This window comes from Charadrius vociferus, unplaced genomic scaffold (genome assembly GCF_000708025.1).
Source record: "Charadrius vociferus isolate BGI_N301 unplaced genomic scaffold, ASM70802v2 scaffold278, whole genome shotgun sequence".
Taxonomy (NCBI): domain Eukaryota; kingdom Metazoa; phylum Chordata; class Aves; order Charadriiformes; family Charadriidae; genus Charadrius; species Charadrius vociferus.
Window position 1 is genome coordinate 1376268 of NW_009649705.1, and position 24298 is coordinate 1400565.

The following is a 24298-nucleotide window of genomic DNA, read 5'->3' on the forward strand; positions in this document are numbered from 1 at the left end:
TTGTGATTGTTTTCAGCCCTTCAGAAATTCCACAAGGGACATCTCCCAGCACAGCATTGTTCCCTGCACAAATTATTTTTTCCTGACAGAAAAGAGTTCTGTTGTTCCTGAGCATTATTAATACTGCCAAAAATTGCTTTGGTCCTAGCAAATGGGTAATGCTGGACTAGACAACTGACTGCTTTGACAAGGATTAAACTTTTCCACTTAATATAATATTTCAAGATTTTTAAGAGAATCACTGGCCCAGTACCAAGTAATTAGAGGGGAAATCCCTTAAGAATTGATACTGTTGGTCTGTTTCTTCTGGTAGAATCAACTTATGAGTTATATGTTCACAAGCTGAAATCACATAGGAGAATAATCTCAGACCTGTCTGGAGAAGTCAGAGAGAAATTCTTTTATAGGTTTGGGCTGGTTTAGATAGCTGGGCTGAAAGGAACGCCTTAGACAGGCAGATCTCATAGTTGGCTGCTGAAGACTGCCAGGATTCAAGAGAGACTCTTAGAAGGAAAACAACCAATCTTTAGTACGATGATGAAAAATATGATGTGTAAATGGAATAACCATGACACTGTAAGTCAGTTGTGCAGGAGCATACTAAACAGACACCAAGAAGGAAGTGGTTACTTATACACCTGGGCGTACTCAAGTTAGCTGGAGAAGCAAGAAGTTTGCACAATGAACAATGACTTCAGCAACTGTCATCTTTGTATTCTTCTACAAGAAGGCAGCACACAGTGACCAACTACAGCGAGTAAGAAAGTTCCTGGCAAACTATAGTGCAGATAAAATGGCAATTTTGTTTCAGAATGAAAATTCTGACATCATTCAAATGGGCCATGAAAACATGTATTATTTCGATCATGTCATCAGTACCATAATAACAAAAAAATCTTCTACTTAATTGGAAGCGGAATTTCTTGGTGTTCCTGCTCCAGGACCCACACAATCTGAAGTCAAATAGGATTAAGGTCAACTACTTGCATATTCCTTACAGACTTTTGTATATGTGGCCATAATTCCTGGGATCAAGCTCTATCATGGTAGTTTGCTATTTGAAAGTATTTTCCAGTTGTCATCATCTGTTTTACTGGGATCCATTTTTATCCAATTACTTACTGCCCATTTGCTGATTTAAAACACATACTGAACACTAATAAGCTGCCAAAAGATTTGTTATAGATTTTAAATGGTAGATATAACTTGTGAATTACTTGTACACTGCAGATATTTTGACCACATGAGATTTTCTCATGTGTTCAGGGGTCACTTATAAGTGTTGTACGTAATGCATGAAGTTCATGCTTATAGGAATACACATATGACCCGCCAATAAAAGAACTGTATGTTCTTTACATTGTGTTACTAAAGCTGCTACTCTAAAAACACGTAGCCATGACAGAACATTTCTTTGGATCTATTCCACCTTTTTCCATGCAAGACTTGGAGACTGGCCTCTGTGATTTGCAGGATTCAGAGGTTCGGGAGATTTTCATATTAACACCTAGATATTGAAAAACTATCCATCAGTAACGTTAATGTTGGATTTAGGTTAGTTTGGGCATCAAGTTCAAAAATCTATTCTGAGAGCTCTAGAATATTCAATTAAGACAGCTGTGTTTTGAAGAAGGAATTTGCACACTTATCAGTAAGCCTGCTTGCAAATGCAAGCCTGAGTAGAAGCTTGTTAATCGTATTATTTTCAGGAATTATTTATCTGTAGGAATTACTGAAAACAGAATACTATTTCAATTAAAATAAGCAGTCTCAGTTTATTTCAATTGTAAAAATGTTTTAACTGTTTTTATTCATAAATAGCTATGTTATTTTCTTGAACATAAGATTCTTAATGCGCAGTTCAAAACTATTACTCAAGTACTTTGTCATGTTGTCATAAAGCAACTAATAATAATAAACTATTAGAAAGCATAATTTAAATAGAAAATTATTTAGTTGGTTAATACTAATAACCATCTATAATTCCAGTAATAATTATATAATTATTAGCATTTTATATTTTTGAACTGTTTCCAACTCTGTTGGGATTTTCAGCAAAGACACATAAAGCTTAGCACTCAAGAGAACCTGTTCAAGTCAGAGTAAAGATAAACTGGTGAGGTTTCATGAAGATATTCGCACCACTGATGCTCATACTATACATGTTCTTTTGAAAGGGAACTTCATTCATCAGTGCTTCTACTCTCTTTATACAAATTATATTCATTCGCCTGCAAGAAAATTCACAGTATGTATGGGGATGAAAGAGGTGATAGTGCTAAACTAAAACAATTCAATAGAACGACCATTTTAATCATTTAAACTAAATTCTTGTGCCATTATAAACAAACTGTAAACTGAAATAAAACAACCTGTCAACTCAGGCAAGTGAGAACTGCTTTTACGATCTGCATACAGTATCTTCATGGAACATTATGTTCAATAATGTTGTTTTTACATAGTGCATTGAGCTAGATCGGTATTATTATACAGTATGAACTTCAGAAGTACATTAAGACTTCACACTTTGGTGGCATTCAGGCATGCACGCTTTTGTCTTTGTGGAGGACAGAAGCAGGAAAAAGGTGCAGCTGGAGTATTTGCCTGACAAAGGAAAAAATGTTGAGGGAAAACGTGTTGTTCAAAGAAAAAAAATAGAAAAGAAAGGAAATTTTTGGAATCCATATGGAAAAGCTTTCAAGACAAAATCAGAAAGTCATGGAAACCTCACACTCTCGTGACTAGACTAAAATTTTCTAATTCCTTTCAACCCTCTCTCGTTCCAACATATTTTATTTAATCTTGCCCAACCTTGCTTTGCTGAGATTTGTGTATTATATAGTATATTACAGTTTGAACTGTAAACAAGTGTCATCAACTAAAAAGGGCTGGATTCCTGCAGCGTAATTTGTTGAAACTGGCAAAGAAATTCATATGGCCTAGTTAACTGTTTGCACACCCTGCAGTGCAAATTTACATAATAACTATGACATGGTCACAATTAACAGCTTTGCACATTTAAAGTACCACTGCAATAGTGGAAAGATAGTCACTGACAGCAGAGGATAAAGAGCTGTATTAAAAATTATTATTTGTCTAATATCTGTGTATTTTGAATCTCATTTACAGTAAAAATGTTTTTAAAACTTGGTTTTCAGTCTTTCAGCTTGATTTATTTTTCCTCTTTTCACAAACTACCAAAACATTAATCAGATCAGAAAAAGTCTTTTCATGATACTTCCTTCAGTATCAAAAGGCCAAGCAAAAATACCAGATTTTTTTGTAAATTTCTAATTTTTGCATGCGTTACTAACATTTTAAGAAGTAGCTGGTTTCTGATATGAGAAATCACGTCTTTCATGTAAAATGCTTTAAAATGCATTAAAAAAAGAAAAAATTAATCCCCCTCTCTGAAATTCAGTCACCATTACAGCTAAGTTTCCTTGAGCAACCTTGAGTACTGTAATGTGGAAAAAAACTTTCATATCTCATAATTATTTACTTTCCTGAGACTTCCAACATATGTTACTCTGTCTTAGTAGACAACAAAAATCTTTTCAAGAACACGAAGAGCTTAGAATAACTGATGTAGAAGTGATTTGATGATGATGTGGGTGAGACACCGACATCTAGATGAGTGTCTCATGCACGAGGCTATTGGCTAGACCTCATGGAGATCTCATTACTATTACAGATTTTAGAAATAAGTCTTTCAGAAGAGAGAAAAGAGCAGCCTGGACAGGCATTGTTTTCACCTAACTATGAAAGAATGAGATCCAATAATGGTGTCAAGATCGTTTAAGTATTTACACAAAGGACTGCAAGTCCACCAGGAGAATTGAAGATACATAATGTACTGCAGTCAGTATCAGAACAGAAATTATTACAGGCTCTTCTGGCTGTGAGGTTTCTCTCTTTCTCTCTCTTCCCTGGACTGAAAAATCTTTTCCATATGAAACAGAAGCCAGAATAGATTAATTCCATTAGAGCTCTTTTTCTTTAATCACACATTTAACAAAATGTTTATAATTAAGCTAGGTATAAACTAAATGACTCAAATTATATGTCATTTAAATTCTTCGTTAAGGCTTTCAACTAATAGACAAAGTTTCAACAATAGAGGTTTCAACAAATAGACAAAGTAAGAGACTGCTTAACCTGCTTTTTTGTCCTCTACAGTATGACAGAAGACAGGAGTTTGTTATGGAATGATGGTATCCCTGTGTTACTGTGTTCAATTGTTCATGAGGTGATGAGAGGTAGTCTTTGATTTATCATGTAACAGTTTTCCCAGAACAGAATCATAGAATCAAAAAACATGAAAGTTGGAAGGGACCTCTGGAGATCTAGTCTTATTCCCCACTCAAAACAAGGTTAACTTTGACATCAGAATTGGTTACTCGTTGGAAAAAAAAAGGTGCAACCATACATTATCAGGAATTTATTTTCTTCAATAGCCTTAGCGTCTCTGAGTTGTCCTGCTAAACTTTGGTTGCCTAGAGTCTCTGTGGCAGCCTTACATGCAATTTGAAAAAATATTCATTGTTTTTTTTTCCAAGTTCTTAAATACTGCTTGGACTCCTCTACTGTGTCATTACATTTAGCTTATTGGAGTTTTGAACCTTTTAACCCCATTTGATACAACTTAGATGTTTTAACGAATACCTTCCTGCTTCTAACAACTTATTTTGTCCTGCATTTTAGCTATACTGGTTTAGCCATGTCTTTTAAATACGTATTTACCCTGAACATGTGATATGATACTTTGAAATAGTCACATGCAAAATTTGTTTCCTTTTCACAGGCTGCTTCCTTTTTACATAGTGCCCTTTTTAAAATTAAGAACAATGACTAAGATTCTTCAGCTCTCATTACTCCATCAAAGATACTTACTCTAACATCAACATGGCCAATGTTACAATACACTCCTTGACAACAACATGAAAGAGACCTTGTGCATTGCTCAGAGCAACATCAGGAAAGGACTGCTTCCTGAAAAGCTGCTCTTAAAACCATCCACTTACGTGATATAAAAATGTAGTCTGAATATTGGACCTAATTTTGACATTTATACTAAAAAAGTAAAAGAAAAAAATACAGTTTTCTCTCATAGTGTTTCTGATCCACTACGGCAAGGCACAGTCATCGTAATCATCCTGGTCAGGTCATTGGCAATATAGTCTTTAATATTATCAATCATAATTATACTATTAATAATATTACTATGTTTAGATTGCACATTTCAGTCCATGAGCATGCTGATATAACTGCTGAGTTGTTGATGCAACTGCTTTATCAATCTGTCTTTACAGTAAACTTCCATTAACACATGGCACCACTTGCACGTCCTATTCTGTCTCTCTCTTATCTTTTTAACTTGGCGTTACTCACTGACTGTTTTCCTTCTGTTATGTTTTCAACATGATTATTCAGGTTCATTTAGCTTCTTAGATTCCTTAAAGCTAAGCATTTTAATTTTCCTATCTTACTTTGAGGCTACAGAAACAAGTATAACTTTCCTTTATTTTCTAGTCTTCTACCTCCAATTTAAGTGAGACTTTGTTTTTCATCATCTCCTACTGCCATGTTCTTTTTTATCCTGTAGCTGGGGATGTAGATTTTTTATGACTTCCCTCTTCATTCGTTCCAGTTTTGCTCCTATGCACTATTCAGCTTTCCCTCAACCTTAAGTTTAAAAAGCTCTAATATTTTTTAATGTGTCAGGTGCCTGGTTCTATTTCTGTCAAAATGAAGATGTCATTCCTATTATTGGTTCCCTTTAGTTCAGAAATATTCCCAGCTCCTAATGAATTTGAGCCCCTATCCTTACTCATGTTCATTCCACATGGTCTTACATGTGGCAGTAAAAATATTTCAAAGATTGCTACCATGGAGGTCCTGGTCTTCAGTTACCCATGCCCCATCCCTGGAGGTGTTCAAGGTCAGGTTGGATGGGGCTTAGAGTAACCTGGTCTAGTGGGAGGTGTCCCTGCCCATAGCAGGGGGGTGGAACTAGATGATCTTTAAGGTCCCTTCCAACCCAAACCATTCTATGATTCTCTGATTCTCTGACATCTCAGTCTAAGCTTTGCCTTCAGGACGTCTTTGCTAGTTTTCTAGACTTTCAGTAGCTTTAGTGGTTCCCTCAATTTTAAGATTGCAGACTTGCACCCTCTCCTGGGTCTAGTGGACTGAATCAGCAATTTCCCACAAAATGCTGCTGCCTTCCTTTACCTATCAGCCAAACAGATAATGTTTCCCAAATAATGATACTAGGTATAAACTATCACTAATGTTAGTCAACTTAAATCCAAGTTATTTGCTGAACAGCAGGTGCAACTACTTCTGACACAGCTTCCCCCGCCTTGCATTCAGTGCTAGAATTATTGGTACTATAATTGCATTCAGAGTCAAGAAATGTGCTGCTTTCTTCCACCTTTGTTAAAATTCTAGATATAAGTCTCCTGCAGATCTGAAATCCAGCTGCAGTAGCTGCATTTGGTAAGAAAGGAAGGAAAAAAGATAAATTAGTCTGCTATGTACAGAGTAGAGTTTAAAATGTGGTTCTGTTGCAGCCATAGAGGGATATTTTATTCCCATTCACTTCACTAAGATTCTATGCTTAATGAGAAGTTCTGCTTCCAGCATAAAAATATATTACATTTCCTGGATCTGCAGCAAGTTTCATTCTACTTAAATATTACTAACATATACAGATATGGTGATTTCCAGTTTAGTATACCGAATTAAATTTTCTTCAACATGACATTCAATCTCCTAAATCCTACCCCCCCACACACACATTCAGGGCTATACTAATGAAGTTTGTTCTCTATCCCAAGACGTTGCTTAGTTTAACTACCATATTTGACGATATTCTTGCCAAAGTTGCCTTTTTGCGGGGATGCAACTCATTTCTTTGAACACTGACTCTAGTAGCTACCTGTCTGGGAAATCAAGAGGTGAGAAAAATGAATGAATCAGCCAAGATAAAACATGCAGAAGTTCCCTGACATCCTTCTGTTTCTTCCTCCCCTCCTAAGAAGGGCCTATTTTAATTTAAAGTGCTTCTGTTGTCTTGCAAATTGAGCTGGGATGAGATTAAATCATTCCATCTCTCAGTAACATTTAAGCATGCAGAAACATTACAGTGGGGACTCTGCTATCAGTAATACGTGTGAAGCCTTGCAGGACTCCTTAGTGTAATTTCCTCTTAAATGGAGGAGGAAGAATCCAGAGATCTACACTTGTTCACTTCCCAGCCACAGAACATGCTATATACTGGCACTACCGTCCAGTCAGGAATTCTCTACGTGAGCAGCTTCCCAGAGATTTATAGTCTTTTGCAACTTGGCTGCTACTCCATGATGCCTTTTAATAATATTTTAGGGAAATACTGCTTATAGTTCACCCACCTGAAAGAAGGCCAAGCTAGATATCATCAGAGGAGAAAATTTTAGAAAACTAAAATTAAGAACTGTTGTCTTAAAGTATTTGCTCAGGATGGGAGAAACCCAAGGGACCACAGAGTAGTCCATTGAGATGATGGGAGTCAAATTCAGGATAAAAGTCAAGCCCAGATCCTAAAAAGGTCCTTAGCACAGGATCTAGCAATAGCTCAACTGCAAGTGTGAATTCCAGTGAACTCCCAAGCTTGAAATTGCTCTAAGATTTTCTAGTCTAGGGTTGTTACACTCAATGGGTTCAGAAGTCATGCAAATGTTGATAGTGGCGAGCACATGAAGACTGTCAATTCCACTGCTGTCACTTTCATCCTTCACTCCCTGACTTGCTGCATTTTCTCCCCTCTCCTACTCATAATGATGAACAAGTCAAGACGGAAAGAATTAAGATTTCTGCTGAAGAAGAAGAAGGAAAGATGGTGCAAAGATGGTGCGACAGCTTGCAGGGTAAGAGGGAAAGGCAACTCCCATTGCTCGTGCTGGGAAGGGAAGCCTGAAGCGCAGTGAGGATACTGCCTTAGTCATCACCTCAGGAATACCTGCGCCACACATTGAGGCCTGAAAGTTAAACATAACAATTCACACACATTTATTAATTCAGCTGGTAAGAGATCTGCATCTTGGCAGTGCCTTCCAACCACTAGAATGAATCATAAGGAGATGGCTATCCATTGCTTTTTCATTCCTTTTTCTTATGTATGAGGGGAAACACAAATGAAATATGAATGCAGAAAATGCTACTGTTTAAAAAATATTTCTTGGTAGCACTAATAAGCCTATTTTCTATAATTAAAACATGAAATGTACTTCTGAATGATAAATAATACATCATAGACTCTTATAAAGCCCCACAATAATAAATACCCTTAATTGATAAACAATGTGTTTTGACATGGAAGTTACAAAACAAACACTATGAAAGAAATGTACTGGAAGAATAAATTGAGTAACACCATGGTTAAATCCAACCGTAATGTTAAGAGGAACTGTTTAACTGCCTGCATTTATATGGACAAATCTTTAAATGATTAGTTTGAGCCCTGCAGGATCTATCTTGAGATAGGTGGAAGAAAGGAACAATTTTAGGTAAGGAATGCTGAGAGCTATCTTGTCCTTACGAAAAGCCTAGCAGAATCTCCCTCCTCCTCTCCTTAAAAGTTAATAAAAACACTGTCTTTATGGAAAATAAGAACAATGCACATTTAGTCTACTGTGTAATGAGCTTACTCACTAAGAGCAAAACAAAATTCAACACATCGGGATGACCTGAGGATCTAGTAAGTTTACCATCTATAAAGTCAGAAATGGTAGCCTGTATAGGATTATAAATTATACTGAGAGCTGAATACCATATGCTCTCTTATTCTGATCATTTGATCCTTCCAGGTATCAAAGGGCTTTTCTTCAGGTGCAAGTGAAAGGTTTCCCCTTCAGGTTGTCCTTCTTTGCAAGTAATATAACTTTACAATGCAATCCAGGTATTATCTGACACTCCAAGAAGAGAAACGCAGAGGAGATGGCTGGCAAATTTACAGAACTTCTACTATAATCTGCCAGAGGTAGTTTTTGTTCACTAGGATTTTAGTTCTTTTATTCAGTGACAGCTAAATGATTCCCTTATTCAGAATAGACATGCACATTACATTGGATGCAGGTAAAGCCTTTCTATTCAGTCCTTATTATAGTAATTTACTGAAAAAGTCTGGCATTGAATTCTTAAGGTAGTTTGCAAGTAAACTGATGAACAAAATTCTGAGTAAAATATCAAATTATAGAATTGTGTATAGTTTCAGATATGTAAAATCCAACAATTGTTTTAGTTACCAGACAAGGCTGTGATAGTTACTGTCTACAGTATATAAATTATGTTCTTATGATACATGATCTATCCCAGACATCCAATTTAAAATAATTATTAAAAAAAGTATTAAATCAGGCAACACAAAAATCACTTGAAATCAGGAGTTAAACATGACAGTTAAAAACACATATTCAGTCAGACCAAGATTTAGCAACATCTTGCTGTATACCTGTCTACCCAAGTCAGTCAATAATGAAAATTAGTAACAGTACTAGCAGCTGTCACCATAACTTGACATACAAAGTTGATCAATTTCAGTACCTACCACCATCCTTTAAAGTACTCTGGATTTTTAGTAATCATAGGGATTAAAATTCAAGAAAATATTTTTTTAACTGGTTAACATTCATAGCAATAAAGGGAAAAAAAAAAGAGAAATAATTCAGCAAGAACTAAGAACTAGAACATGCTTCTAATGAAAACATACTTCTTAGGCTACAGTTGTATCATTGCAAAGTCTTGTAAATTGTTAAAGTATTACATAAAAATTAGTGATCCTTTTTATTTATTTATCTGCTTCTTCATACATTAATAATATTTCTAATACTGGTGTTCAAACTGTTCTCTTCTGATCTCTATGATCTATCACTTTTGTCGTTCCACAGTACTTGATAGTGAATTAGCTAAATAAGTGAATGCAATTCCTTACAAGTCAGCTCTTCAAGCATGTAAGTATAGAAGAAACAATTTCAGTATTTTTTCTGTAACAGAATACACTAAACCCCAGAAAACTGGCACTGAAGCAAATGGGAATGTTGTAGTCTAACAGCTAGAAGTTTCTGAACTACACACAATGAGATATTCTATGCAAAGAACATGAATTAGCTCCCAAGTAAGTCCTCCTCTCTCCTATGAAAACTGGCATTCAAAAATAGATGATGCAATTACAAATCTATGGAGAAAAGGAGACAGGAACAGTTCTGTTTGCAGTCTTGCAGTCTTTTTTCAGTGGCGCCCAGTGATAGGACGAGGGGTAATGGGCATAAACTTGAACATAGGAAGTTCCATCTTAACATGAGAAGGAACTTCTTTACTTTGAGGGTGGTGGATCACTGGAACAGGCTGCCCAGAGAGGTGGTGGAGTCTCCCACTCTGGAGACATTCAAAACCCGCCTGGACGCTGTCCTGTGCAACGTGCTGTAGGTGACCCTGCTCTGGCAGGGGGGTTGGACTAGATGATCTCCAGAGGTCCCTTCCAACCCTGACCATTCTGTGATTCTGTGATTCTGTTCTTAGCCAGCTTGCTGATTTCCTGCTTGATGCCAACCAACACAACATGTACATGGGCTGGAAGGCTGGGTTTTTGTAAATATTCAAATCAGACATTTAACACTGTCATTGCTTTATTATAATTAATAAGTGATAGTAAGGTTGTGGCTTCTCTGTTTTAGAGAATAAGGGAGTTTAATAGTACAGATGTCAGCCACTCTATTCCTGTTGGACTGTACCATAGACACATTTAAATTAGCAGTACAGATCTAGCTCTTATCGTTTTGTTTTTTAAACACTTTTAAGTATTTGACTTTGCTACCTTCACGATGCTCTAAATCCTTCAATTTCTCTTTTATGTAACTTCCTAGATAGATTCCCTTTGAAGCATTGGTTGGAAGTGTCTTATTTTTGTCCACCTATCCCAGTAATTGGATTGGCTCTTCCCATGTAAAACTATCCTCATCTCTGTTCTTTGTGTTCCCCTTCTCCATGCAGTAAAGTCTCAGTTTCTTACTTATTTTAGCCAGACCTAGTCTCCTTTCCTATCAGCTGCATTTCTCCTAGGTTTTGTTAAATCTCTTTCTCCTTCCCTACTTTCTTACAGTCTTAACATCTTTCTTTCACCCCTTATACAATCTCAGTCCTCCTTCTCAACTCTTCTTTGCCACTTCCCCTCCACTCCAATTTTCCAACTCCTTCTCTCAACACAGTTACTGAGCTATTTCATGTCTTCACTTACATCTTAAAATGTCTCCTCTCCTTTAACCTTCACATTTATCGGTAACTCTAGTCTCTTTGTCACATCTATCCTTCGCATTTCTTCCAAATGCAACACTCTTGGCTGACCAGGCTCAGCCCTAGTTTCTCTGGAGGACTGACTCCCTGTATTTATCTTCTTCTTTCCACTCCTTGTTTGGCTTTCATTCCTTCTGCTTTAAAATCAAGTCTTGCTCCATCTCCTTTGTAGACAGCAGCAGAGGTGTAAGCAAACACCTCACTGAGAGTATAGGTTCTTACAAGAGAGACGATCTTGGCTCTCATTTCCCGTTTCCAGACCCAAACCTATTGCAGGGAAAATGTGCTTCATCTCTATATTCCTGACAGAATTATAACTAATCATTGTGTGGTGATGGCACATTAATCCAGTCTGGAGAAAGGTCACAAGAAACTAAAATATAAGCGGGAACTTAAAAGACTCCCTGAAACATTTCTCTGAGGGATGGCAAACTAACTGTGATTTTTAGGGTTAAGAAATTAGTTATGTTTGGACAAATTTTTACAGGGTCATAAAATGCATACTTCATCTGGTACATCCATCCTTGATTTGCTGACCTGGGCCATTTTTTATGTTAAGAATTCTCCTACCTTACATCTAGAATAGTAAACTAAGCAGGGTCCAGGCGTGAGCTGGGAATATCCGCGCTGTTTCACTGACAGCGTGCAGCCTGCAAGAGCTCAGCCTCCACCACCCGGCACTCAGCCAGACAGAGCAACCACCACTTTATGATGCAGGGATAGCATCGGGGGGGCTCCCCAAAGGGCACTCCGTTTTGCTGGGGATGAGAATTAGTTATACAGATCCAAGCTGTGTCATGTCATTTGCTGAGGACTTTTTTGTGCTAGCCTGAGGACTTTTACGTGCTAGTCTTTGCCAGCACTTATGTGGCTTACTTGGGGGGGAAAAAAGAAAAAAAAAAGAAAAAAAAGAAAAAAAGAAAAAGGAAAAAAGAAAAAGGAAAAAAGAAAAAGGAAAAAAGAAAAAGGAAAAAAGAAAAAGGAAAAAAGAAAAAGGAAAAAAGAAAAAGGAAAAAAGAAAAAGGAAAAAAGAAAAAGGAAAAAAGAAAAAGGAAAAAAGAAAAAGGAAAAAAGAAAAAGGAAAAAAGAAAAAGGAAAAAAGAAAAAGGAAAAAAGAAAAAGGAAAAAAGAAAAAGGAAAAAAGAAAAAGGAAAAAAGAAAAAGGAAAAAAGAAAAAGGAAAAAAGAAAAAGGAAAAAAGAAAAAGGAAAAAAGAAAAAGGAAAAAAGAAAAAGGAAAAAAGAAAAAGGAAAAAAGAAAAAGGAAAAAAGAAAAAGGAAAAAAGAAAAAGGAAAAAAGAAAAAGGAAAAAAGAAAAAGGAAAAAAGAAAAAGGAAAAAAGAAAAAGGAAAAAAGAAAAAGGAAAAAAGAAAAAGGAAAAAAGAAAAAGGAAAAAAGAAAAAGGAAAAAAGAAAAAGGAAAAAAGAAAAAGGAAAAAAGAAAAAGGAAAAAAGAAAAAGGAAAAAAGAAAAAGGAAAAAAGAAAAAGGAAAAAAGAAAAAGGAAAAAAGAAAAAGGAAAAAAGAAAAAGGAAAAAAGAAAAAGGAAAAAAGAAAAAGGAAAAAAGAAAAAGGAAAAAAGAAAAAGGAAAAAAGAAAAAGGAAAAAAGAAAAAGGAAAAAAGAAAAAGGAAAAAAGAAAAAGGAAAAAAGAAAAAGGAAAAAAGAAAAAGGAAAAAAGAAAAAGGAAAAAAGAAAAAGGAAAAAAGAAAAAGGAAAAAAGAAAAAGGAAAAAAGAAAAAGGAAAAAAGAAAAAGGAAAAAAGAAAAAGGAAAAAAGAAAAAGGAAAAAAGAAAAAGGAAAAAAGAAAAAGGAAAAAAGAAAAAGGAAAAAAGAAAAAGGAAAAAAGAAAAAGGAAAAAAGAAAAAGGAAAAAAGAAAAAGGAAAAAAGAAAAAGGAAAAAAGAAAAAGGAAAAAAGAAAAAGGAAAAAAGAAAAAGGAAAAAAGAAAAAGGAAAAAAGAAAAAGGAAAAAAGAAAAAGGAAAAAAGAAAAAGGAAAAAAGAAAAAGGAAAAAAGAAAAAGGAAAAAAGAAAAAGGAAAAAAGAAAAAGGAAAAAAGAAAAAGGAAAAAAGAAAAAGGAAAAAAGAAAAAGGAAAAAAGAAAAAGGAAAAAAGAAAAAGGAAAAAAGAAAAAGGAAAAAAGAAAAAGGAAAAAAGAAAAAGGAAAAAAGAAAAAGGAAAAAAGAAAAAGGAAAAAAGAAAAAGGAAAAAAGAAAAAGGAAAAAAGAAAAAGGAAAAAAGAAAAAGGAAAAAAGAAAAAGGAAAAAAGAAAAAGGAAAAAAGAAAAAGGAAAAAAGAAAAAGGAAAAAAGAAAAAGGAAAAAAGAAAAAGGAAAAAAGAAAAAGGAAAAAAGAAAAAGGAAAAAAGAAAAAGGAAAAAAGAAAAAGGAAAAAAGAAAAAGGAAAAAAGAAAAAGGAAAAAAGAAAAAGGAAAAAAGAAAAAGGAAAAAAGAAAAAGGAAAAAAGAAAAAGGAAAAAAGAAAAAGGAAAAAAGAAAAAGGAAAAAAGAAAAAGGAAAAAAGAAAAAGGAAAAAAGAAAAAGGAAAAAAGAAAAAGGAAAAAAGAAAAAGGAAAAAAGAAAAAGGAAAAAAGAAAAAGGAAAAAAGAAAAAGGAAAAAAGAAAAAGGAAAAAAGAAAAAGGAAAAAAGAAAAAGGAAAAAAGAAAAAGGAAAAAAGAAAAAGGAAAAAAGAAAAAGGAAAAAAGAAAAAGGAAAAAAGAAAAAGGAAAAAAGAAAAAGGAAAAAAGAAAAAGGAAAAAAGAAAAAGGAAAAAAGAAAAAGGAAAAAAGAAAAAGGAAAAAAGAAAAAGGAAAAAAGAAAAAGGAAAAAAGAAAAAGGAAAAAAGAAAAAGGAAAAAAGAAAAAGGAAAAAAGAAAAAGGAAAAAAGAAAAAGGAAAAAAGAAAAAGGAAAAAAGAAAAAGGAAAAAAGAAAAAGGAAAAAAGAAAAAGGAAAAAAGAAAAAGGAAAAAAGAAAAAGGAAAAAAGAAAAAGGAAAAAAGAAAAAGGAAAAAAGAAAAAGGAAAAAAGAAAAAGGAAAAAAGAAAAAGGAAAAAAGAAAAAGGAAAAAAGAAAAAGGAAAAAAGAAAAAGGAAAAAAGAAAAAGGAAAAAAGAAAAAGGAAAAAAGAAAAAGGAAAAAAGAAAAAGGAAAAAAGAAAAAGGAAAAAAGAAAAAGGAAAAAAGAAAAAGGAAAAAAGAAAAAGGAAAAAAGAAAAAAGAAAAAAAAAAAAAAAAAATCACTGTCAAGACAGTGATTCAGGTATGTCTAGGCACTTATAAAGTCGTTTAAGAAGTAACACAAAGCAGAGTTTCTGTCTCTATGGTCCCCTGATAAACCAATGTTAATTTAACACCTACCGAAGCTGACTCGTGATACCCCAGAGTGATCCAACACAGGAATTCTTAGATGTTACAAACAGCCACGAGACATGAAGGACTGGTACTCACTACCTCTGATCATGAAGCAGTTCAGACATTGTATTTGAACAGACAGTACATCTTTTATGATCACAGCAATAATATTCTGAAAAACTCGGAATTTGTGTTGGCAGGTGAGTGTTTCATCGAGGAGGTGCGCTGGGAAACAGCAAACTAGGACGCCCAGTTTATGCTTACCACTTACATCAGCAGCAAAGATGAAACTGAAATTAGTGATAGTGTACAAAGGGAATAAAAAGAGAATAGGTATGTTTGCTGTTGCTTTCAGTTGTGCCTAAAATTCCTTTAGAAACAGCAAAGAAACAGTGAAAGCTTAATTAATGATTTGTACTATAAACAGAAGAAGTAATGAGCCTTAGTTGTATACAGATTTGTACCTTTTGTTCTTCAAGTATCCACATCAATGCAGTAACCTTTTTACTTTTGCTCTCTCCAAGCCCTTTATAAAAAATTCCGAGGCAAAAAGCCCCAATACTAGCTAGCTTGAATTGCGTGTTCTGACTCAGTGGATACTATCCACGTGCTAACAGAATGTACCAGGACAAAGTTTTCCTTTAATGAGGGCATTACCTCAGAAGAAACTTTCACCGTATTTGAAAAAAACTTCATTACCCTGAAAACTTCTATGCCTTCATTTCATCATACTCATTGGCTGCAAAGTCAAAAAGATAGGGTAATTCTACAGTAATTAGAAATCCATCAGTTTAATTTATTAAAAAAATAAAACCAAACCAGAATGAAATACCAATAGACAGAAACAACTAACAGGGTAATATTTTACATAGTTTTTGTGAACAGGCTTTATTTCAAAACTCATACTTTTCCTACAAGAACAGAACATGTGATAAATAATAAAACAAAACAAAATATTCAAAAAACATTAGTAAACCTACTCACTGATGTAATTAAAATAAATTTTCAGAAATATTTTTTCAATTTTGCTTCAGTTGCTTTTCATTGCTATATCCTACTCAATCTGTAGATCCCATTTGATAACAAATTGACCTACACAAATAATCAAAGAATAGTTTAAATGTTTATTATCTTATATATGAAGTTAAAACCATAAAAAGGACTATACTGGAGCAGACGAAAGTCCATTTAGCTCAATAGCCTCTCTCTGATAATACATCTAAAAGATGATACTGATGAAAGAATGGAAGTCTTCTTACAGATCTCCATCATTTTGTTCTCTGTCCCTGGTCTTGTCCTTTCTAGGTTGTGTTGTCCTCCTTGTATGAAAGCAGTGCTATTCCTTTGGATGTACTTATTACCTCCCTCTTAACTTACTCAGTTCAGAGATGGAGGAGGAACAAAAACAGCATACAGAATTCAAAAGGTGGGTAGATTATGGAGTTGTACTCTCTTTTGACCTCTACCATTTCCCCGTGAATTCTGAATGTTTCATTTTCTCACAACTAGTGGGAATGGAACTGGATCTCACTGTGAAGTCGTAATAGTTCTGATACCATCACTTTGCATTTGAAGGCCTTTTTTCCCTCCATGTGCAAAACTTCACATCTACCTGGACTGAACTTTACTTGCTATTTTCGTTTCTGATCATTCAGTCTTGAAATGCCCTTCAGCGAAGTAAAAAAAAAGATGCAAAGTGGCAACCTGCACAGGCAACCATCAGGTAATAGTCATTGGGGACTTCCTTTAGCAGGAGACAGAGGCACCCATATGCTGACCTGACTTTGATGTCTTGGGAGTCTTCCTGCTTGCTGAGTGATCAGATACAGGATATTGCAGAGACTTATGAGGCTTATCCAGCCCTTGCTGCTCATCACATGGGCAGCAATGACACTCCTAAGGGTGAACAGATGAAGAGTGGCTATGGAGCTCAGGCGGAGGGGTAAATGGTATAAGAGCCAGCTGGTTTTCTCCTTAGTCCTTCCAGTAAAAGAGAAAGGTTCAAATATATAGGAGAGGACATATCCTGCATGTTAACACCTTACCGCATAGCTGGTGTCAGAGGCACAGCTTTGGCTTTTATGACCACAGGAGCCTCTAAGGAGTGAGAACTATTGAGAAGAGATGGGATCCATCTGACCAGACTGGGCAAGAGCATTTTTTGCTAACTTAGGAAGGCTTTAAACTACGTACACCAGGAGGGGGTTGCTATAGCCTTAAGAGAAGTGAACGCGTGGAGGGCTGTAAAGAAGCATCCAAGGGACAGCATGAGGAAGAAGGTTCTTTATAAAAGCAGCATGAGCGGGGCCCAACTCCAGTGACTGTACATGAATGAACACAGCATGGGAAAACAAACAAGAGCAATTAGAAGTTCATGCACAGCTGCAGAGCAATGATCCCCTTGGAATTACAGAAATACATTTGGATAGCCTGCATGACTGGAGTGCTGCAATGGATGGATACAAGCACTCGGGAAAGAGCGAGTGGGAAGGCAAGGAGGAAGAGGGTTGCCCTGTGTGCAAATACTGAGTCAAACGCATACAGTTTTGTGTTGAAACAGAACAGCAGACATTCAGGTGCTTACGGGAAAGATCAAAGGACAGATCAAAGGACAAGTGATGTTCTGCTAAGAGTCTGCTACAGACTCACTGATCAAGTACATACAGCAGGAGGATGGAGTAGATGACTTCCAGAGGCCTCTTCCAATCTAAATCAATCTAGGATTCGGCAGTCTTCAGAGACAGACTTTTATCACCCTTAGTAGTTCACTTATTTTATTCTTGAGTTCTTTCAGAGGTCTTCATTGAATCTCTTCTGATTTTGAAATATTACTATACATTTGATCTACAAGTGCCCCATAGATAAGCTTTGTCTATAGCCCTTTTAATTTGAAATAGATCTTTTGGTGAGCACCCCATAAAGTGGGGTTCTAGCACACAAAGTGCTCCGGTTTCTCCCACAATTAACAGAAAAACAAGTAATTCCTTTTGCATACTTCTTACATCCTTCACTTCTCTGACCGGTCTTTTTATGGTCCGATCATCCATTTACCATACAAACTACCTGGCAGGTTTTGGTGGTTCTCATGTTTCAAGAAAGATTTACCATCACTTATGATGTTCATTGTTCCTTAAACATCTTTGCCCAGCTGTATTGTTTTTAGATTTAACCTGCCAGAGTTCACGATCTTTTCTATTTTCTTCATTTGCACACAACTTCAGATTTGAGAAATATGACTTCTGACTTCTTGCTTCTAATTATTTCCCTTAATCTGCTGATTTGCCATGCTTAGATACTTTTGCCTTCTCTCAACTTTTTTTTGATAGAGAGCATATATCCAATCTGTCCTTCAAATATAATGCTTTTAAATATTTTTTAGGATGCTTTCAACTTAGTTTTTGGCAAGCACCTTCATCCTTATGCAGTTATTTTTGAAGCTGACCACAGGCTGGGTGCGGATTTTTGATTTGAAATGTACACACTGAGTACATTTTACATATTTGACATGCATAATGAAACATCTTATTCTGTGCTAGAAAGAGGTTGAACCTAAGTTAAATCTTAGATTAAGTATTGCTAATGAAAAAAATCAATAAATTTGTATTGCAATAACATCTTTTCATGAATAATATGTAATCTGTCTTATGCATAACATAAACTTCAGAGTTTACTTATTTGTACAAAAGAAAAACAGAATTTGCTGTGTTTTTGACTGCAATTTAAAGTGTTTCAAAGGAGCTAACCTGTTTCTAATATGCACCACTGCAGCAAGTATTTCTGATACCAGTTAAAAAACCCTCTCTTCTCTAGATAAAAATAGTAAAGTCCTACTAATTTGAATTGAAATAATATTTCTTCATAAAAAGAGAAATAAAAACAAAGTCACAATTTTAAGAAACAGGAAATCTGGAAGAATAGTTCAAAGAATAATCTTAATATGCTTCTTTTGCACTACAAGGTATACAGGTTTTTTGTTTATATTAAGAGCATTTATTTAGCATACTGCTTATTTGGAAAGAACATTTAAGAACTCCCCTTAAGTCATCACATTCAAACTTTTATTATATCAGGTCAGCAGTAATACTACGAACCTGGGTGATTAAATAGAATTCTGGCTGCTTTAGAGTGGTTTGAATGTCTCTGGGTATCATGGACATTAAGAGAAGAAGTTTATTTAAGTCCTTGACAAAATGGATACATCCATGCTGATTGTATTGCTATTTAAATTGCCGCTCCCAATTACTTGTTTCTTTTAAACTGTATTGCTTGGATCCTCTCTATTACTTTTAATTCCTCCTTTATCATCAATGTACAGTATTTTAAGAAAATAAACACCACTAAGTTTTATTTTAACACATATTGAAGTTAAACTTTGCAGACAGGATCTCGTAGTTTGTTGCTTTGAGTTGCAGGGAAGATTAGGTTTGTGTAAACAAAATTTCATTTCTTAAGGACCATTACATGTAACGAAAAATTGGTTTTGTGGTCTTCAATTTTCCTTCACTGGAGACAACACCAGGAAACCCAAAACACTGGTAGGCAGAAACTTTTTAAAAACTTTTTTGTCATTTGTCATCTTCTTTTATGGTTATTTATATACTTGACGGACGCGTGACATTGTGCCAGAATTGCAAAGCTAACTCAGGGGGAGGAATGGGGAAATAACCTTCGTTTGGGTTGCTGAATATACTGAAAGGCTTGACGTTCTTAACAAATATGAAGGAAATGAAAGCGATCCTTCTGATGGAGACAAATCATGAAAGAATTTCCGTTATCATCATCTTGTATGCATTTCTACCAGACAAAGAATAATTTTAGATACTTTAAGAAAATACTCTTAAAAAAAGCAATTACGTATTTTTCTATTTAAAAATACTTTTTAAAAACCCAGCTTTTCATTTTCTTCATGTGTGATAGTGGATCCTTTCTATCACACAACAATGATTACCAGCAAGGCCAAAACGTGCCTTTTAGAAATACTGTTCCTAATGCAAGTCCTGCTTGGACAGAGCTTTCAGCAGAAGTCCTTTACTATTATCCTCAGTGCTGTTCTCAGGAAAAGTATTTCTTGTTCTCAGGAACAGTATTTCACGTCCTCAGTGCTGCGAAGAGATAGACACTCTCTGTGAGAGCAAAAAGAAACAGCTCCATTTAAGTATACGAAGACGTACACATTGGCATAACCTTTTCTCTTTTTCCTGTTCTTGCTGCTGCTTTTATGAAAGTGCTATTTCCAGGCAGCATGCTGCTATCTCTTTAGAGGCATACTTCAGTTCATGCAGTAGACTTCAGCACAATTACAAACAGATAACTTCTTTCTGTGGTGCTTTCCTATGTTGGTTGAGGACCCTGAAAAAAGCTGTTTATTTAGCCTTGCTAAATGATTTCACATAGTAAATGGAGCTATACTGCTATTCTATAAAGGTTTTTTGAATAGCGAAGTGAAAATACACTAAAGAAACAAGGAATGGGACTAGGTGCAGAGGCCAGAGATGAAAATTAATCCTCATGTGTTCGCTCCCTAATTCAAGTGATTGATCACAGATATGTTTTAAAAAATAGGAAAGAAGAATAATTTGACCTTGCATCTAGAAAGTCACAATTGCACCTTTTTGAAAAGTCACATGAAACTAAACTAAAAATTCAAAATTCACTTTCCTTTTCAGTAGCAAAGGAAGCAAAATGCTTTCCTATGTCTACTGTGTCTCATTATATATTTTAAATCTCTGCCGTTTTCTGACAAATTTTAAATGTCAACGAACACAAACTGATGCGGTTCTGTTGCACTGCAGTCCTGTTCATAACAGCTTTGTTACTCATTTTTACTTAAGCAGGGGAAAACAAGATTAATTTAAATGTGTATTAGACACATAAGGAAATCATCAAAAGACAAGTACTACAGAAGCCTTTTTTGGTGATGCTGACTTCAACTGTTTAGGCAGCAACCGACTCTAAGTTTCTTCAGCAACTATGACAAAGCAATAATGCAATGCAAGAAACACAGAAGATGAGTAACATAGCAAAATGTATAAATATTGTTTTTGATCAGTATGCCACTTCTTGGATTAAAACCAATAGGAAAGACATAGCTGATCTTTCAATTAGCTGTAAAAACAAATGAAGCATAAACGAAAGCCGGAAGTACATGTTAAGTATGTATGCATTCCAAAATAAACCAAGAGCAAAATCTCTCATTCTACATAACATATGTACTCCTTGTATCTCAAAGTAGAATTTTACACAGAAAGTATTTAATCCTCAATGGAAATAAGCAGTTATTATTAAAATTCTTAACTTTCAATTAAAGTTGATTTACTGATATAAATCAAGTACTGTAATCTGAAAAGTAAGACTTATTTTTGGCATATTTCTTCATTTTAAAGATCCTAATTTCGGTAACTGGAAAACAGTTCCTACTTGGATGAAATAACAAGCACATAATCTTCTCCAGGAGGTATGTCTGTAGTTTCCAAAAGTTATTCTTTGGGCACACACAGGAAAACACATTCATAGCACACAACTAAAACTTGCTTTTTAAAACTCAAATTAAACATTGTTTGCTCATCAAATATAGACTATAGTGCCTGACATTTCAATCAGTTTTTGTAGTTTGAGTTCTTATCAGAGAACCAGCCCAGAACATAAAAAAAGGAATATTGTAACAGAAAAGTCTAATAACAATATCAGTATGCTATTTGCTACCTATTCATCCACTGCAGTATTATTTGCAGTTTTGACCATAAATAATGAGCAACAGACTAGCTCCAGAGCTTCAAAATTTTTAATTATAGTTTGTGAAAACAGAATTAAAGGCGTTCAGACCAATTCCCTAAACTGTTCCTGGTAGGTCCAAAGAAAACTGCAGCTCATGCTGAAGTACTGGTTCGGATACGCAGCTAAGAAAAATTCTTTGTGGCTTTTGGGTGTATTCAGATCGCTTACCACCTGCACCCCTATTTCAAGAAAACAACTTATTTCACTGTGTAGGGATCATTAATCCCGAAACGCTCTTTACAGTCTAGCAAAGCTGGAAAAGCAAGTTCTACAACAGCATACATAAGAGGTCCCACATATGTTTAAAAACATTCTCATCTGATACGTTTAGCAAACCTCATGAAGTTTAACAAGGCCAACCACAAAGTCCTGCACATGGGCTGGGGCAATCCCATGCACAAATACAGGCTCGGCAGAGAATGGATTGAGAGCAGCCCTGAGGTGAAGGACTTGGATGTGCTAGTGGATAAAAAGCTCAACATGAGCCGGCAATGTACACTCGCAGGCCAGAAGGGCAACCGTATCCTGGGCTGCATCAGAAGAAGCATGGCCAGCAGGCTGAACGAGGTGATTCTGCCCCTCTGCTCTGCTCTGGTAAGAGCACACCTGGAATACTGCATCCAGCTCTGGAGCCCTCAACATAAGGACATGGATCTGTTGAAGCAGGTCCAGAGGAGGGCCACAAACATGATCAGAGGGCTGGAGCACCCCTCCTATCAAGACAGGCTGAGAGAGTTGGGGTTGTTCAGCCTAGAGAAGAGAAAGCTCCAGGGAGACCTTATAGCACTTTCCAGTATTTGAAGGGCACCTCCAAGAAGGGTGGAGAGGGACTTTTTTTCTATTTCATTCTAAAAGAAACAGCTGGATAAAGTTCAGCTGAAATTTAAAATAATCTACCACACTGTTGAAAACTATTTCAGGATGGGAAAATTGTTTTGTAAATGTTCTCATTTCTTTTTAGCTGTGAATTAACAAAAGACAAAATCAGACATGTAACAGAAAAAGTCTCCACCGTATAATTTAAGTACAGTAAATTAAATACTGTGAGTAGACTCTTGGGGATAAAAGAGGAAGGTTAAGTAGTGGGTACACTCAGGAAACGAACATGAGAGACATAGGTGGCGATTTTAAAATATGGGGAGAAAGTGCCCAGGGAATGCTGAAGAAACTCAAAGAGAAGGGAAAGGTAGAAAAAGATGGAATCTTCTGATAAAGTAAAGGAAGAGAGAATAATTTTGCTTTCTGCTGCCTCTGTTTTCATTATTTTACATTCTAGCCATTTATGTGCTTCCCTTACTAAACAACACTAAATCAAAGCTTATTTCTAGATAGTTTTTTGAATGCTAGTTCTGAATTTGTTCCTAAGTTAAAGTTATACGTTACTAGGTACCGGAGGATTTCTGATACAGAAAGGCAGTCATTTTAATGTTCTTAATTTAAATAGCATTTTAGATGTTTTCAGTATGGTTAAGGGGATAGGGCTTTGTCTTCCATAAACATGACTAAAACTAGTTAAAACAAATCACTCAATGTGAATCCTAACACTATCAGTTCAATAGATGTTTAACTGAAAGCAAAATTAATGAAATATATTAATCTAAATGTAAAAAAGAAAGTACTTTTCACAGATCGTGAAAATTTTTACTAATAGAATTTCAATGAAATATACAATTAAAAAAAGTGGGGTACTCAGATAAACACAAACAGGGGTTTTATCAAATATAGCTTACAAACTGTTTCTTCTCTGTTATGACAATACATTAATAAAGTCTTATACAATTTCATGAGTATAAGAACTGCATTTCTGTTTGAAAGCACTATCTTCACACATGCATTGAACATAATTACTAAATGACTCATGAAATCATGCAGAATGAAATATACTATTTCATAATGCAGCTTTCTGTTTAAGCAAGATAACAGTTTTCAGAAGCCTTCTTCAGTACTTTCATTAAATGGAAAACACCTACCATAACACAACAAAACTACAAGTAGAATGTTAAAAGGAAGAAAATTTTGTGGGTAAAAGAAGTATCTTTTATTATACTAAACAGCAGGACTGAAACGGTAGACAGGTTTTTTGGCATACAGGCCCTTCATCAGGTCTATTTGAGACCAGAAAAATAGCCTGAAAAGTAGCATGGGCAGCATAAGACTACCATCTCCTGGTTTTGCTGCCCATCCTACAGAAAGTTTGGCTCCATCTCCATAAAATATACTACATCCATCCATACTACACAAAACTTGGCTCTGAGTGCCCTCTGGGTAAACTTTCACCTCTTTAAGCCCTCAAATATGACTGTCTTTTTGCAGAACCAGAATACATGCTAGAACCCTTGGGGTATAATATGAAGGTACAAAGCTTATCAGGATACTATTACAGCAACGCGGAGGGAACCAAACGATGCAGCGTCGTCTGCCTCATCCATGCTGGCTTTTGGGAGTGTTCACCATGCACTCCCTCTCTTGTTTGGCACCCAGGCCAAACCCCAATCAACCTCTTCCTCCTCCACATATGAAAATTTACCTTATCATTTTCTTATCCCTACCATGGAAACTTTCACTCAGGCAAACAATAACTACGACCTTTTCTGCCAGTCTCCCAAATAACCTCCAGTGACTTTTCAGCTCACAGGGGACCATAGAATGCTGATATTAAAATAATCATAGAATGCTGATATTAAAATAATACTGTTACTTTTTCAGCTTTAAACTCTGAATCTGTCCATTTCCTTCCTTATATTCCAAGTAAAAATCAAGTCCAATATTACAGTCAAGTCTTACTGATTTATAAGAACTTTGTGCAGGCACAATAGGGACTTGAGTATACCGCAGGCTACCAATCTCCCAT